At 39.1% G+C, this 17,503-nt stretch overlaps 1 protein-coding gene across 1 annotated transcript in view; it reads left to right on the forward strand.

Moving 5' to 3' along the window:
- MDGA2 (MAM domain containing glycosylphosphatidylinositol anchor 2) overlaps positions 1-17,503 on the forward strand; it is an 825,087-nt gene that overhangs the window by 316,568 nt on the left and 491,016 nt on the right. The window lies entirely within an intron of this gene.

Consider the following 17,503-nt stretch of genomic DNA (forward strand, 5'->3'; position numbering starts at 1 on the left):
GCCTCCTGAGTAGCTGAGACTACAGGTGCATGCCACCACACCCAGCTAATTTTTGTATTTTTAGTAGAGACGGGGTTTCACCATGTTGGCTAGGATAATCTCGATCTCCTAACCTTGTGATCCGCCTGCCTCGACCTCCCAAAGTGCTGGGATTACAGGCATGAGCTACCATTCCTGGCTAGTAATATAATTTAAAATTAGGACATATGATGTCTCCAACTTTGTTTTTCTTTATCAATATTGCTTTGACTACTTGAGGTATTTTGTGGTTCCCTATAAATTTTAGAGGTTTTCATTTGTTTGTTTAAGTGAAAAATGCCATTGGAATTTTTTAGAGATTGCATTGAATCTGTATGCCACTTTGTATAGTATGGACATTTTAACAATATTAGTTTTCCTAATCCATGAACATGGAGTATCTTCCCACGTATTTGTGTCTTCTCCAATTTCTTTCACCAATGTTTTACAGTTTTCAGTGTACACATTCTTCAACTCCTTAATTAAATTTATTCCTAAGTATTATTATTTAGGAATTTATTCCTAAGTATTAATTATTGTTTCCAATGTTGTCATAAATGGGATTGTTTTCTTGACTTATTTTTTGCATAAGTCTTTATTGACTTAAAGACATGCAGCTGATTTTTGTATGTTGATTTTGCATCCTGCAACTTGACTGAACTCATTAATTCATTCTTAAGGTTTTGGTGCTGTCTTTAGGGTTTTCTATGTATAGGATCATGTCTTCTGCAAATAGGGATAGTTGTACTTATTTTCTGATTTGAATATCCTTTATTTCTTTTTACCGTCTGATCGCTCTTGCTAGTACTTTCAGTACTATATTTGATAGCCGCACAACGGGTGAGTTTGATTGCTTGGCAGGTGACAGTCTAATGACCACAACCAAGAAAGGTTTAACAAGGGGATTTTATTACTTTTAACAAGTACAGAGAACACTAGGAAAGTTCCCAAAGCAGTGACTCTCCAAAGAAAGGTGAAAACAGGGCTTTTATTAGACTGATTAGCTGAGTCATTGCATGTAGACGTGGAGTAAAGGCAGCACAGGAGCAGTTGCTGATCACACTTCCACATCTATGCATAGAAAATGGTGAATAGACACCTCTCTGGGTGAGGTTTTTAGTATACTAATGAGAAGAGGTCACCAAAGTTCATCTCCAATTCAGGCATATATGGATCCAACTGGTTTTCTGGGGCAGAGCTTCTTCCTGGAACTTTTTGAAACAAGAACTCAAGGTGCAACAGTTACAAGTAGGCACTTTTTTCACAGTGTATACCAGAAAACCCAGGGACTATGGGTTACAAATCCCCCTTGAGACATTCTACTCCTCATTCTTAGAGCTGGAGGTCATTGCTCTGTAACTACTTGATGTAGACCAGGGGCATTGAGTCCTCCTAAAGTTAGAAGAGTGAAACTTTTGGGCTACTGAGTTCAAATAAGTGTTGGGGTCCCCTGGAGTTGTTCAAAGGGGCTGATATTTTTGTTGTAATACAAGCTAGAGATGAAACTGTTGAAGTCTGTAAGACACAGAGTTTACTATCACTTTAAATATACAAAGACCAAAAAGTAACAGGGGAACAATGGTCACTGGAATCCCCAACAGAGGAAGAACCCAGGTGAGGTGAGGTATAGTGGACTTGACTGTCTTGCAAACCTTGTTGCTTGAGCTACCCTTCTGGTTGAAGGAATGCAGCCATTCTGTGTGTCTGAATATTTATTTTATGTTAACCTCTGTTTTCCCAGAGGTGCTTACCCATGTGCAACAGAAGGTATTGATGACTGCACATACCCCTCCCTGTTCTTTTAGTAAATAGTTTAAGGCCAATTGATTGTCCAACCCTAAACTGACTATTGAATTTGGAGAAATATGCACATTTTGGAGAGCCTCCCTGTGTTAGCTGCCAAAGTGTTGGATGATAGGGTGACATTTTTTTAGGGTGATCTCATGGCATGCAAACCCCCCAAGGGGCAGCCAGCCCTACAGCAAGTCTGGTGCCTGACAAGATTAGTCCAACAGTCCTTTTGGGTCTATTATGGTGGTTGGTTTCATTATGGACTGTTATCCAGATGAGTCCCTGTAGGCTCACAGTGCACTTTCCTAGGTATATTACATTATCTACAATAGAGTAATCCACTGCAAATTGTGGCGAGGAGGAAACGGTTTAACCAGCCAAGTAATCAGGGACCCCAAAGGGGAGAGGTAGTCTCATAACATTGAGAAGATAAGGGTTCTCCATAAATCTCCTCTAAGTAAAAGCAAAATCTCCACTAAGATTCACTTTTCCAATGGAGCTCTTCCCGCAGCTGGAGGAGTGCTATATGATAGTCTCCAATATGCAGGGAGTTGTTTACCTCTTACCAAATTTTACATTGATTGTGACATTTGGTGTGACGGTCTATCGAGTACCCATAGCTGTCTGTGAGGGCACACCAATGGGTGGTGTTTAGATTGCAAGGTTTAGTGAGGTTAAAGGCAAGGGGGGTAGATGTCAGACTTGCCTCCATTACCTTCTTGTTCTGAATGCATTTGGTGTTTTTCTCCTTTTTCTGAACAATTTAAATAAATGAGGTCTATTTTCATGATGACATTGCCCTTAGGGGTGAGGTCTACACAACCCACAGATGGGGAAGGGCCCCTTTATGCTGAGATAGGTTCAGGTGAGATTTTGGATCCCCTTCTTTCCACCGTGATGTTAATGTTCCTCTGCAAAGGGTAAGCAACAGGCTACCCCGTCTGAGTCTGGGGATACGCATGGCATATTTAACATTCAGACAGATTATCTCTACCAGCTATAACATGGGAGAAATTTACTATTGCACTGGCCTCCCAGAGACCACTGGCCATGGGAACTAAGAGGTCCAAGAAGGAAAAGACAGGGTTCATTTTAAGGTGTTGTATGGAGGGCTTTACCACCAATTGAGGACCTAACAGAGTGAAAGAGAGTGGTAAGCATAGGGTTTCCTACAAGGATGAGAAGATACCTAGTATGTCGAGAGAATGGCAAGGGCACATTTTAGTTATATGAGCCTTTTCTTCTGAAAACCAATTTGATATCCCTGACAGGTTCACAAGTGTATGCTGGGGAGGGTTCCTCTAGGGGCTCCTGGGCTTTCTTCTCTCTTGAGTGATGAATCCAAGGTGTTACTCTCTGAAGTTTAAGAGAAGAATGAATACCTAGAAGCATTTGGCCAGGTCTTGTCATGCAGGCTGAGCTGGTCCAGGGTGGGGCCAGTCGTTCAGTTCTTGATGTATACCCAGTCTCTTGGCTTGTACAGGTCAAGTTTCACGTTAGAGGGGACTGGGAGACTGAGGTTGCCTAAATGGTTAAGAGCAGAAAAGACATATGCACTCAGATTAAATGTCCATCCCCATTCAGAAACTGTCGAAAGAGAAGCATCTGCCTCCTAGCTTCTAAGAGTTTTCACTCAGGGTTGCGCTAACTGGGAGAGGAGGCTTGATGCTGGGAGTGGAAATAGGAAGTCCCCGACACTTTGGTTGGGGAAGTGACTTTTCTTGTAGAGGTGGGGAAGGCCCAGGTGGTTGGGATGACAGCCTTCCTCTCTCTGTCCTTTTGGTTCCTGAGCTTTATGGAGCCGAGAAAGTCCTCCTCATCTAGGGGGCTCTCTAGGATTGGGAGCACTTTCTCTGGCAGTTTAGTGGGAGATTTGGGTGGTCCCACCTAGATAGTGCAAAGTCTGCACTACATCTGTAGGATCCCTTCTGGTACAGGGCCATAAAACACTGGACATAGGGTATCATATCCCATTTCTCTTATCCCTTACAGAAAAGATCTAGCTGTAGAATGGTATGGTAATTAAATGACCTGATCTTCCATCATGGTTCCTGGCTAGGGCACCCTGCAGCCAGGCTATTTTGCAGAAGAAAATCATCTGCTTTCCAGTCATTGGGGAATACTCAAAGACCTTCCAGCGTTAGTGAATGCACCCTAATGGGCTTTTCTCCAGGAGAGAAGTTGGCTTCCTGATACCTTTGTGTTCTCGTTCAGGGCTGATGATAGGTCCCAAGGTGTTCAAGTAATGAGGTGTTGGCTATGCTGATATGCGATCGTTACTTCTCTGATGTGTAAAAGAAAAATAAGCAGATGCGTGAGGGCTGGTGGGGCCCTAATGCAGCCCTGTGTGCTCCCCACAAACTCCAACTGTGCTGCCCAACTACTTACCCAGGCATCAGGCACAGTAGCTGCCCCTTCTTTTAAAAACATATCTGAAAATATACCCAGAATGTATCCAGGTAGTAAGAGCCTATTCTCCTAAGTTAAAATTGCCCCAGCCTGTCAAGGTTGAGGGTTTCTGGGCATTATTGGGTCCCTTCTGGTTTTGAGAAATATCTCGCCCACCACACACACCTATAGACCTTAAACCCATCTTTTTGGAAAAAAATTGATCTTCACATTTAATTTTGCTGTTTGTTAGCCAGATCTGGATTACCACTGACCACAAGGGATATGTCTCTCAGTCCCCTAGGGCACCAACCAGCCAAAGACAAGGTTTGTTTGATCGCTTGGGTGACAGTCTAATGACCACAACCAGGGTGGATTTAACATGGGGTTTCATTATTTGCAACAAGTAAAGGAAACGTTGCGGATAGTTCTCAAAGCAGTGCCTCCCAGAAGAGAGGTGAAAAGAGCCTTTCATGAGGCTGGTTATCAGAGTCATTGCATGTAGAGGTGGAGCAGCGGCAGCACAGGCACAGTTGCTGATCTTGCTTTTTCATATGTCATGTGTATAAAAATTGACAATAAATTCCTCCCGGGGTGGGGTTTTTAGCATGGTTGGTGGTGAGAATTTGCCAAAGTTCATCTCCAAATCAGGCATCTCTGGCTCTGACTGTTTTTTGTTGTTCTGGGGCTGAGCTTCTTTCTGGAACTTTTTGAAACAACATGAACTCAATATGCAATGGTTGCAGGTAGGTACTTTTTCACAGTGTGTACCCCAAAACCCACAGACCACATGGGTTGTATGTTGAATAGAAGAGGTGAAAATGGGCATCCTTGTCTTGCACTGAATCTTAGAAGAAACGTTTTCAAATATTCACTATTGATTATGATGTTAGCTGTGTGCTTTTCATAAATGGTCTGTGAGGAAATTTTCCTTCTATACCTAATTTGTTGAGAAATTTTCTCATGATAGGATGTTGAATTTTGTCAAATGCTTTTTCTGTATCTATTGAGATAATCATATAGTTTTTGTCCTTTATTCCATTAATGTAGTGAATCACAGTTATTGATTTGGGTAAGTTGAACCATCTTTGTATCCCAGGGATAAATCCCAGTTAATTGTGGTGAAAGATCTTCTAAATTTACAGTTGAAAATAATTTGCTAGTATTCTGTTGAGGATTTTTGCACCTTTATTCATTAGTAATATTGGCCTGTAGTTTTCTTTTCTGGTAGTGTTTTGTCTGGCTTTGGTATCATGGTAATGATGGGCTTGTAAAATGAGTTTGGAAGTAGTATTCCCACCTCTTCAGTTCTTTGGAAGAGTTTGAGAAGGATTGATTCTAGTTCTTTAAATGTTTGGTAGAATTCAGCCATGCAGCTTTCTGGTTCTGGACTTTTCTTTGTTGCAAGCTGTTTACTGCTACGGTTTCTTTTTTTGTTGTTGTTATTGGTCTACTCAGGCTTTCTATTTCTTCTTATAAGGACACCAGGCAGATTGGATTAAGACTCCTTCTTACAATCTTATTTTAACTTAATCACCTCCTAAAAGATATTTTCTCGAAATATGATTATATTTTGAGGAAATAGGGATTAGGACTTCAGCATACAAATTTTGAGAGAACACAATCTAGCTTGTAACACATGACTTACTGAGGTAGGAGAGGTAGTCAAAGAAATGATCATGTTTTCTGGAGGCAGCAACTGTAGTGACCATACATCATACATAATAAACCTTAGCATTCTCATTGTAATTGAGCTCATTCAAGCAAAGCTATCTTCAGTAGGGACTTTCCCTTCTAGAAAGCATATGCCTTTTCATTTCACCTTTCCTCAAACCGACCTTTTGCTTATTGTAATAGTAAAAGACACACCCCTGGGTAGAGATTTAAGATGCTAATGAAACATGCCACGTATGAGCAAGCATGTACAGCTACTGCACGTGTGCACCCAGAAGACCACCCAGAACATGCTTACTAGTAACACTTCTTGCCATCTCTTCTTGAATAATCATGTAAAACTCCCATAAAGGGAGTTTCTCCAGCAATAATTAATGTTGCCTCACCTTACAGACAGCTCACCCTGAATCCTCTGCTTCAGGGTGTACTGTCTATTCTGCACCTAACTTTCAAAATATTCTTTTCCTTTTGCAGTGAATTATTCTATGCTGCATCTCCTTTGCTGTGTGTCTCATTTAAATTCTTTTAAGCCAAAAAAGATAAGAAGTGAGGTATCACAACAGCCATCAACATTTCCAGACTATTCACTAAGCATTAAGCATTGTAAAGTAAAGCACGTCCCCCCAGCAATGCTCTTGAAATAATCAATACAAAAAAAGATTAATGACAAATTGGGAGACATTGAAATGTAGGGAATAGTAGTGTAGTAACTTTACTGAAAATATTCATTGATATCTGTTTAGTAACTTACGATTTACAAAAAGCTTTTGCAAACATTATGCCATGTTTTTTCTCAAAATAATCTTGTGAGGCAAAAATGAGATTAGGTGAGAAAGCCATAGTAAATGTAAGAACTGTCAGGCACGTCCATATGAAGAGACCACCAAACAGGCTTTGTGTGAGCAATAAAGCTTTTTAATCACATGGGTGCAGGTGGACTGAGTCCAAAAAGAGAGTCAGCTAGGTTTGCTTTTGTGTGTTTATATCATGGTTTAGTCAGGATGGTAAAACTAGGTATCCAAAGACGGAAGTACCTAACCATGCCTAGGAAAGAAAGGAGTTGTTTTATAGAAGGGGTTGGGGTTTGGGAGATCAGCCAGACACGATCAGCAGAGAGAGCAAGTGTGTTTTCATGAAGAATTATGACGAGATAGGTAATGGATGAGGAAGAAATTTGGGCTTGACTGAAGTAACGGGGGCTGTCCGTGAAGCCTCGTCGGGGGAGCGGAGGCTGAGGAAGAATTGGGACCTGGCTTGGCCTGGTGAGGAGCAGCCTGGGGAGCAGGGGAGAGTTAGACAGGTCTGTAGAAAAGGAGGATTCACAGGACTCAGATCTTGGGTAGAGACTGAAGGAACAGACAGGAAAGAAAGAAGAAAGATTTGGGACGAGTCACATTGGGAACAGAGATTAAAAAGGGACCGAAATGTAAAAGAATACCTGCACGTCAGGCACCTCAGACCATTTGCCCATTTTACGACAAGAATTATCTAGATCTTGTAGGGTGGAGAAATCGAAAGTGCTCTTTTCTGGCTATTTGGAACCATTGTCAAATTTGTATTGGGGTCAAGCAGTATTGCAGAAGAAAATACGGCATTTAGGTTTTAGGTCATGTGTGAGTTGAAGAGATTTTAAGTTCTTGAGAACACAGGCCAAGGGAGAAGGAGGTATGGAGGGTGGAAGGTTGCCCATAGTGAAGGAGGCAAGCTCAGAGAAAAGAGAGGGTAGAGACAAAGAGAAAGGGGGTGGTGAGCAGCCCTGAGCTGCAATGTGGGTGAGCAGCCAAAGCAGGCATCCCCACAATTGACTTGCCACCAAGGGAATGTGGGTGAATGACCAAGGCAGGCATCCCTGCAGTGATCAGACACCAAGGGAATATGGGTGAATAATCAGGCAGGTGTCCCTGCAGTGATTAAACACCAAGTGAAGACTGTCTTCCTGAGTTCATGACTGGTGCCAGAGTTTTGGGTCCACGGATTAAATGTGTCTCCTTTGTCTCTACTAGACAGTTGAAAAAGAACTGAAATTGGAATGACAGGGAGATTGAAGGGTAGTGAGAGAGGGAGATTGAAGAGTAGCGAGACAGGCTGGAGAAGAGAGTGAAAAGACAGCTTACCCAATTTGAAATTGGCGAGATGTTCCTTGGGCTGGTTGGTCTGAGGACCTGAGGTCTTAGTGCATCTCCTCAGGGAGTGAGGGTGAGGACATCGACCAGTCTCCCGAAGGAATCCTCCTGTCTGGGTCTTCAGCACCAGATGTCATGCGCGTCCACATGAAGAAACCACCAAATAGGCTTTGTGTGAGCAATAAAGCTGTTTATTTCACCTGGGTTCAGGTGGGCTTGTTATGCCCAGACCGTTTATTCCCCGAAGAAGACCACCAGAGTCCAGAGTCAAAGCCAAGCGGCAAGGATCTTTAATGCAAGTTCGAACTTGGTCCCTCCGTTCCACAACATACAAGAGGGCCCCGAACAATGCGTGCGCTCGCTTTTTATAGCCCGATGAAAATAGGACTTGTAAGGTTACAGAGGAACAGGGAAAAAGGGAATTCTTTAGGTTACAGCATTACAATTGGTTAACATATTAAGTTATACATTTAGCAGTTATCTATTGTTCCCGTGCTTTCAGTAAAACTACAAACGGCGGCGCCCTTATCGGGGATTTCCCAGGATTTCCCAAGCTGAGATATATGGAGAAATGTATTTGCACTGGGCCGTGTTTGCACTGGGCCCAGGAAATTGAGAGATATATGGTGTCAAGCTGAATGTATTTGCTGGGCCCAGGACTGAGGAATGTGCCTGATTTCTTTCAGGCTGAGTCCAAAAAGAGAGTTAGCTAGGTTTGCTTTTGTGAGTTTATTTAATGGTTTAGTCAGGATGGTAAAACTAGGTATCCAAAAGTGGAAGTACCTAACCATGCCTAGGAAGGAAAGGAGTTGTTTTGTAGAAGGGGTTGGGGTTTGCGAGGTTAGCCGGACACGATCAGCAGGGAGAGCACGTGTGTTTTTATGATGAATTATGCTGAAATAGGTAACAGATGAGGAAGAAATTTGGGTTTGACTGAAGTAATGGGGACTGTCTGTGAAGCCTTGCTGCAGTACAGCCCAGGTAAGTTACTGAGGCTGATGGGTGTCATGGTCAAGAACAAATTGCATTTTTTTTGAAATAATCATGTGTCAGGTATTTTATAAATGTTATTTCAATGAATCCTGATAACTCCTTTTGCCTACATAAGAGGAAACCAAAACTCAGGACTCAGGATAGAATAGGAAACTAATTTCTTTCTTTCTTAAAAGGTCCTTTCATGATAAGTCTCATGGAATTATATATGCATATGTATGTGTGTGTGTGTGTGTGTGTGTGTGTATCTTTTTTTAATTTAGAGAGCGCATGACATCTATAAGTCCTAGAATGAAATTCTGCTGAAGATATGATGAGGCTTTCCTAATTATGATTTGTAATTTCAAGTATCTGAGGTACTTTTTCTGGTTTCCCTGAAATCATCTGTGAAACCATTTCTTCTCTATGTCTATCAGCAATTCATAATAATTAAAAGGATGATTGGCTTATTTTCTTAGGTATTAACGTGAAACTTATGATGAGCTACATAATTGATGCAGATCTTTTCAGTAAGTAAGATGGAATAATGGATATACAAGAAACTCATTAAAGGCTAAGAGTCCAGGTAGATGATTTTCAGACTCTATATCTCATTTAGCAAGTGTTTATTGAGCCTTAACCAAGAATAGTTATAATCTTAAAGGTGTTGAATCCTTGCCCTTGAGTTTACACTTTGCTAAGGGGTAAAGGATAAAAATATAGTTGTAATGATTGATATTTTTTGTAGCTGTCAGTTTGGTGTCCATCATGAAACTCAAGAAGATTTTATCAGCCCAGGTGCAGTGGCTCATGCCTGTAATCCCAGCACTTTGGGAGGCTCAGGCGGGCAGATCACTTGAGGTCAGGAGTGCGAGACCAGCCTGGCCAACATGGTGAAACTCCATCTCTGCTAAAAATACGAAAATTAGCCGGGCCTGGTGGCACTGGCCTGTAGTCCCAGCTGCTTGGGAGGCTGAGGCAAGAGAATCATTGGAATCCAGGAGGCTGAGGTTGCAGTGAGCCAAGATTGTGCCATTGCACTCCAGCCTGGGCGTTGCAGCAAGACTCCATCTCAAAATAAATAAATCAATAAATAACAAAAATACTTGATCATATAATAGAAATCCACCTGCACGGGCCACCACTCTTCTTCCTTTGACTATCCTTTTCCCACTACACTCAGAATTCCCTTGTCTTTTATTTAAACTTTCTATTGAAATCTCTTCATGCTCCCTGGATCCAGCTACCAAAACCACTTAGGTACTTGAGAGCTGTTGAAATGGAAATTTATTAAAATGCTAGGGTTACCTGTCTCTACCTCTAAGACACATTCTCCCAGTGGGATTCCAGATTTTAGAAATTCTTTCAAAAGTTTTTTGAATGAAGGCTTCAATTATTTATGTTGTCTTACGCGCCCACGCACACACGCGCGCGCACATACACACACACACATACACACACGATGTCTGTTACAAAAATGATTAATTCATTTTGAACATGCTGTATTTTGTATATTTAGAATTTAATATACAACATTTATGTTTAACTGTGTAACAGTATAATTCAGATATTCCCCCAATGTTTTGGATCCCACTTAGAGTCCTAATCTTTTTACCTTCTATTTCCATATCCCTGTCTATACTTTAGCCTAACTGGACAGTTCTCCCCCCTTGAAAATGCCCTGTATTATTTTACTTTAATATTACTCCGTTCAGAAAATGAGAGCAGCATATAGAACTCTTACTTTTCCACTGGGCCGGAAATGCACTAGCACCCTTGGGTGAACTTACACACAATATAGTTGCAGATCATGGTATAAAGATGGGCTAGTTACAGGTGATTGTTTAAAAGAAGGCAGATTCTGTCCTGGGGGAGTAGTAAAGTTAACAAAAAGATTTCCAGAACATTGTCGGAGCATAATTGGGAATCTAATTCCAAGCAATATACAGAAATCTAAATGGACACAGTCAGCCATGTGCTGACTTCAGGGTTATAAGGTCCCTGTCCTATTTCCTGAAATGAAGCTTAAGCCAGGGCAGGTCCTGCCTTCGAGAAATGGATGTATCTGATGTGATAGCTCTTGCCCTCTCATCTCCTGCCAGTGACTCTCACTGGCGGGAGCCAAGTGGAAGGCAGCGGGCAAAGGAGGGCCAGGTTAATGCATGACTTTAAGGATCAACCTTCTGGGGGTACAAGAATGAGAAGAAGAGAGAGTGGACCTGGAAAGGTCAGCAGTTAATTTGCAGCTCAGGGAAGAACACAAAAGACTGACTCTAGTATCGATTGCTTTTTATCTCTAAACATTTCAGAATCTATTATTAGAAAGTAAGATACTTTGTTTTTGAAAACATAATTCGTGTTATCTTTTAAAAAATAAATATTTTCAAAGAAAATTTAAAATGAAAATGAAAATACTAACATACTCCTAAAAATACTTTCATGCCAAAGCAAGAAAAGTTCATTATTTTAAGGAGATAGTACAGTTGCTTTGAAAAGTCACATATAATTTTGTAGGTAGGGAAGCTTATATCAACCAGATATTAATTATGTGGTTTCTATTAAACATTCTATCTTAACTATAAAAATTTGACTTTGTCAATAGGAATAATGATGGTTATCATTTGTTGAGTATTTATTATATGACAAGCACATAACTGTTACCTGAAGAGGCTAAACCCTTTTAATTTCTTTACATGGATTCCTCCCAGGTTAAACATTTAAGAAACGAAAAGGCCTTTGGACTCACGTCTAGGGCAATCCGGTATCGGTAAACTTTACTGCCCTCTGACAGCCCTTTTCTATTAGCACTTGTCTGCCTATCATGTTATATTTCTTCGTTCATCACTTCAAGTAGGCTCTAGGGAATACTTTCAATTCCAGTTCCCTTTTGTCTCTCTGTTACAGTTGCTTGTCAATATTTGTATCAATTCAACTGTTTATTTTCTTTACTCCTACACCACAAATTCTATACACTGCCAAAGAAGGCCAAATAAGCAAAAAGATTGATTTCACTATAAGTTTATTTTCTCTGTCCTTTCAATCTCCATTGGATTCTCAGTACATAGGAAATATTTCATGTTTCTCAGTAATTCTCTCTCTATTTATTATTGGGAGATCTTTTAAAATTCAACTTTTCTCCCCTTGCAAACTAGCTCCCTCTTCTACTCAAAAATTCAGCAGTCACTTTTAGATTAACAGAAGTCGCCCAGATAAAATTTTCTTAAGTTCTTGCCACCATTTCTACAAAGATTTTTGCTTCTGCACTCATTTTTTTCCACTCTGCCTTTGTCTCTCTGTCTCCATCTCTGTCTCTGGCTCTTTCTGCTACAGTTAAGGAGGTGTTCTGTTCCTTTCTAAGTCAAATCCTTCCAATGTGCAAAGGATTTCATCCCTTTTTGCCTTCTCAAGAAACTGTCCCTCTCTCAATCAATTATATTTAATTTCTAATTCTCATTAATTTACAATGAGCATTTAAATATGTTAAGGGCCCAATGCAGTAGCTCATGCCTATAATCCCAGGATTTTGGGAGGCTGAGGTGGATGGATCACCTGAAGTCAGGAGTTCTAGACCAGCCTGGCCAACATGGCAAAACTCCATCTCTAGTAGAAATACAAGAATTAGCTTGGCATGGTGTCGCACACCTGTAATCCCAGCTACTCTGGAGCCTGAGGCACGAGAATCACTTGAACCTGGGAGGCAGGGGTTGCAGTGAGATCACACCAGTGCACTCCAGCCTGAGCTACAGAGTGAGACTGTATCTTAAAAAAAAAAAAAAAAAAAAAAGGATTTTCCTATCTTAAGCACACACAGAGAGAGAGAGAGAGAGAGAGAGAGAGAGAGAGAGAGAGAGAGTGCACAATGCAATTATTTAATTATTTTCTTCAATTCTAAGTATTCCTCCAGCTACTGCAGCTAAACTTTTCTCTTTACAGACAGGCTTCTTATGAAAAAGTTTATACTCCTAGCTTTATTTTCTCATCTCTGAATTCAGTTGGCCTTCTCCACCTAAAACTTCACTCTTGTCTTCTTCCTAAGAACCTTTCTCAATTCTGATTTTACTTGACCTTTTCCTAGCATTTGATGTTATTGAACATTTCCTTAAATTTTGGCTCTTACAGCATTGCACTTTTCCCATTAGATACCAATATGTCAGGTCATTTCATGTCAGTCATTTTTGTGGAATCTGTCCATTTTTACATATTGAACATCATAATGATGTCCTTCACACTTTCTTCTGCTGCTTCCTTTGTTGAATTGTCAAAATCCCCATGACTAATTTCCACTGCATGCTGCTGATTCCCAAATCTTTGTCTCCATTCCATATCTCTATCCTGTGTTTCATGTCGCAGTACTACAAACATTTCAAACTTAACATGTTGAAATTCGACCGCACATTTTCCAAAACCCGTATTTCCTCTTGTCTTCTCTAGCACAGCGAATGACAATAGCAACCACGTGGAAGTTCGAGACAGATACGTTAGAGTCATCTTGTCTATTAGACTACTTACCAATTCTTTCCATTCCTTTATGCCCGTTATTACTCACAGGCAAATAAAATGCCACATTTTTAAAATTCTACCATCAAAACATATGTTACATTTATCACCTTTAGCCATTCTTATTGCCATGTTTTCTACCTTTTTCTTGAGTATGTACCACTCTCAAATACTGGCATTATTGCCTCAGTCTTGTCAGGGTGCCCATTCTTAGTCCATTCTTAACACGTTCTTCCCTATTGAACCCATTATGTGTGATTGCTTTTAGAATGACTTTTAAAAATGAAAATCTGGCCATGTCACTTACCTGCTGAAAATTCACTGTTCGTAAAACAAAGTTCAGACTTTGTGATGTGGCTGCAGAGCTCTGTTTAGTGGGTCCCCTACTTCTGTCTGATCATTTCTCAGTCCTTTTCTTGTATACTTTAGAACCAGCCACGCAAGAGTTTCACTTCCTTAAACACAGTGGTTGTGTTTGTGGTGCACTCCCCGCTCCCCGCTCCCAGTTTTCCTTCCATTAGTCTCATCTTTCCATTTTCAGATAGGTACCAAGTTTTTCTCAGCCTTTCTTAAACAGACCTACTGAACTGCTCCTACTCTGTATATTTCACCATCTAAACTCTTACTGCTTTGTAATTGCCTGCTTTTCTATCCTTATCTGCCATGAATTATATTGTTCATGGATTATATGCTTTGCAAAGGCAGAAATCATATCAGTGTTGTCTGTCATTGTATTCCCAGTACTTGGAATAGTGGCAGGCACAATAAATGCTAAATAAATGTTTCTTGAGTGAATTAATACAAATAGGATGTGTGCCATAAGAAAACTATAATTAAGAATATTTACTCCAGCTGGAGGGAATTTTAATACCTAATATGTAAAGTATTTTCACAAACATGTTATGCAGTACGAAAACAACTCTCTGAGTAGGAAGGACTATTGTTTTATGCGTGAAAGAACTGAAACAGAAAGTTTGGGATTTGTCCAAGGTCAGAAAGAAAAGGATTTTTAAAAATGCAATTAGGATAACCTCTGACCTCTGGTTCAGTTTTGCTTTTTCTGTCCCACACTGGCTAAAATTTTAAAGTGCTAAAATATAAAATTTGCATATGTTTTTTCATCAGACACAAGATTATATGATGCCTAGCAGATTACAACTAACAATAAAACAAGAACAGTAGTTACTGCTTATTGGATGTTTGCTATGTTAATTAAAGCTGTTCTTTAATTTATGTTAGCATGACAATTCTTTTGTTTTTACATGTTTAATTTTTAGTTTTCAAATTGACATAGTAATTGTACGTATTTATGGGGTACATAGTGGTCTGAATACACATAATAGTGATCAGATCAGGATAATTAGCATATTCATCATCTCATACATTCATCATTTCTTTGTGTTGGGAACATTCAATATCATCCCTTTAGCTATTTGAAAATATATAGTATATTTTTAACTATAATCATATTACAGTGGAATAGACCACTAGAATGCATTCCTCCTATCTGTAATTTCTGCATCCTTTAAGAAATCTCTCCCCATTCCTCCCTTCCCTCTCCCCTTCCCAACCTTTAGTATCCTCTGTTCTACTTTTTACTTCTATGAGATCAACTTTTTTAGCTAAAAAAGCTTGACTGTTTGAAAAGAGCTACTTTTGATTCAACTCACTTAGATACTATCCACAAATGTATTTTGTGTTTATAATGAAAACAGTAAACACACACTACATTTCTATGAATATAAAATGTCTAGTATTTGGGTTAGCTAATTTATGACCATTCTTTAACTTCATTGTGATTCATCTTCAGTCTTACAGTGGAGAAATCCTCATGCTGTGGAAATTGTCAGTTTTCTGTGGTTTTATTGTTTAACCAAGCAGCTTTTTTTGAGAGTTGGAAGTAGGGGTGGGGGTATGGATATACATTTTCAAATTGTACAGGCACTAGATAGTTGAAAGTTGTCACCCAGAAATTGCTAAAAGTGGGAATTTAAAAACATCTTTGAGGTTTTTTTTTTTTGTTTTTTTGCATCTTTTATTCTCTTGATACTTCACTTGCAAATGGATATGAAAACTTGTTTGGGGAGATATTTATTTGCATAAAGAATATTGTTACAGTCCTTTAACTTTCATTATTTTATAGAACCAGATTGTAATTCTTACCTTCCTATTTATAGCATGTGTGGGAAGTATATTTTATTATAAAGGGGGACAGGCTGAAGACCATCTTTGTTTCCTGTTGGGGCATTTCCAGATTGGATAAAATCAAAGGAGAGCCATCTGTTGAACATTTAGTATTCAGAACTGTAGAACTACTCCTGGCATCTGGTTTTGCCAAGTCTTAGCTAAAAATAAATATTAAATGGGGTTTGCTTCCTTGTTTTGTTGGTTTTGAACTCTCCTGGAAGAGGTAGTATATTCCCTAAGGAGAGAAGTGTGAGGAAAAAAATGTAGACATTTATTTTTCATTTTCATTCACAAAACATTTGGTTTGAATATTAAGATCAAATATGCCCAAACATTTCTACTTTCATTTCTATGTCTCTCCTGTAAGTTTTTTTAGAACTTGTTATTAAATAATGATTACCAATTCATTGATTTTATGTATGTCATAAACACACAGACACACACACACATTCTCTCACTCATATACAGACACCCGTCTGTAGTTTCATATTAAGTTGCAATTTTACGATAATATGATAAAAATGTTAAATTATACTATTTCGCCAGCTCTTGGGAAAGTATTTTTTTTTTTTTGCATGTAACTCATCATCATTTACATGCGAAAAAAGAAACAAAATTAAAACAGTTTTATATAGGTTAATAAATATTAATATTCTATCCACAGATATTAATTAATGAATATCTTCTTTCATGGAGCCAAGGGAGCAGTATACCAAAACCAAAACAAACAGGCAAACAAACAAAAAAACAAAAAAACAAAACCAAGAAAATAACAACAGAGATTTGTCATATTTCTCTTTATTTAGAACCTACCCAATTACCAAACTCTATTTATGACTTATTGTTATTGGCCATCATACATCTTGTAAAAAATTTGAGAAACTCACATTCTTTAATAATAATCTTTCTGGGACAGCAAACTAGTGTTTAAGGGAAGAATCAACTATTTTAATAATTGGCCTTGGTTTGCCTGGCAAAATATTACACCAAAACTGTTTGTTTGTGAATTCTGGAAGGGAGGTTTTAATACAAAGGAATGTCAATAGGCCCCACCCTAGCCAGTCTTTAACAACAGGATGAGAGGCAAAACATTTGTCCTGACAGCATGGCATTGTGAAAAATATTTGACTTACACACATGCCGAACCTAAAGATTCTTTCCTATTTAGGAAATAAATTAATCTCTTCACCCTCAAAAGAAATGTTTTTGGTAGATGCCAAGGATAAAGAAGGCAGAAGGAAATTGTAAAGAAAATGAGGGAAACAATTGAGTAGTTGAGAGTGATTGTGTGGTTAAACAGTGATCAGCTGTTTTCACTCAGAGGGGCAAGAATGACAGTTCAGTTATTTCTAGATGTGCAGAGGTACACACTCTTTTCCAAGAGGCAAGATAAATCAGTGAGCCTTAAAGTAGTCGATTCCATTGTTGAATTGAATAGTGAATAGCTTTGTTGGTTTTCAGGGACATACGGCTATTTTTTTTCTGAATTAATGCATATTACCTTAACTGTTTTCTTTTTTAATGCATTTTAAAATGATAGAGCTCATATAATTGTGTATGTTTGAATACACAAGAAAGAAAAACACCTAGAGCACTAGGGAAAGCTTTAAGAAATCAATTAACAGAGCAATATGAAATTATAACTAACTAAATGAAAACTTTTTAAGGAGATAAATAACTTCCCTTTTGTATCTTCATGCCATTTTATTTAGATAATTAATGAAAATGGCATCTTTGTTCCTTCGGGTCTTCCTTTTTGTTAGAGAAACTATTTTTACTCTGTGGCAGTTAATTATGCAATATCAACCGAAGATAAAGCTAAAAAGAGGCCGGGCACGGTGGCTCAAGCCTGT

The sequence above is a fragment of the Colobus angolensis genome, unplaced genomic scaffold (assembly GCF_000951035.1).
Source record: "Colobus angolensis palliatus isolate OR3802 unplaced genomic scaffold, Cang.pa_1.0 Scaffold258, whole genome shotgun sequence".
Taxonomy (NCBI): Eukaryota; Metazoa; Chordata; class Mammalia; order Primates; family Cercopithecidae; genus Colobus; species Colobus angolensis.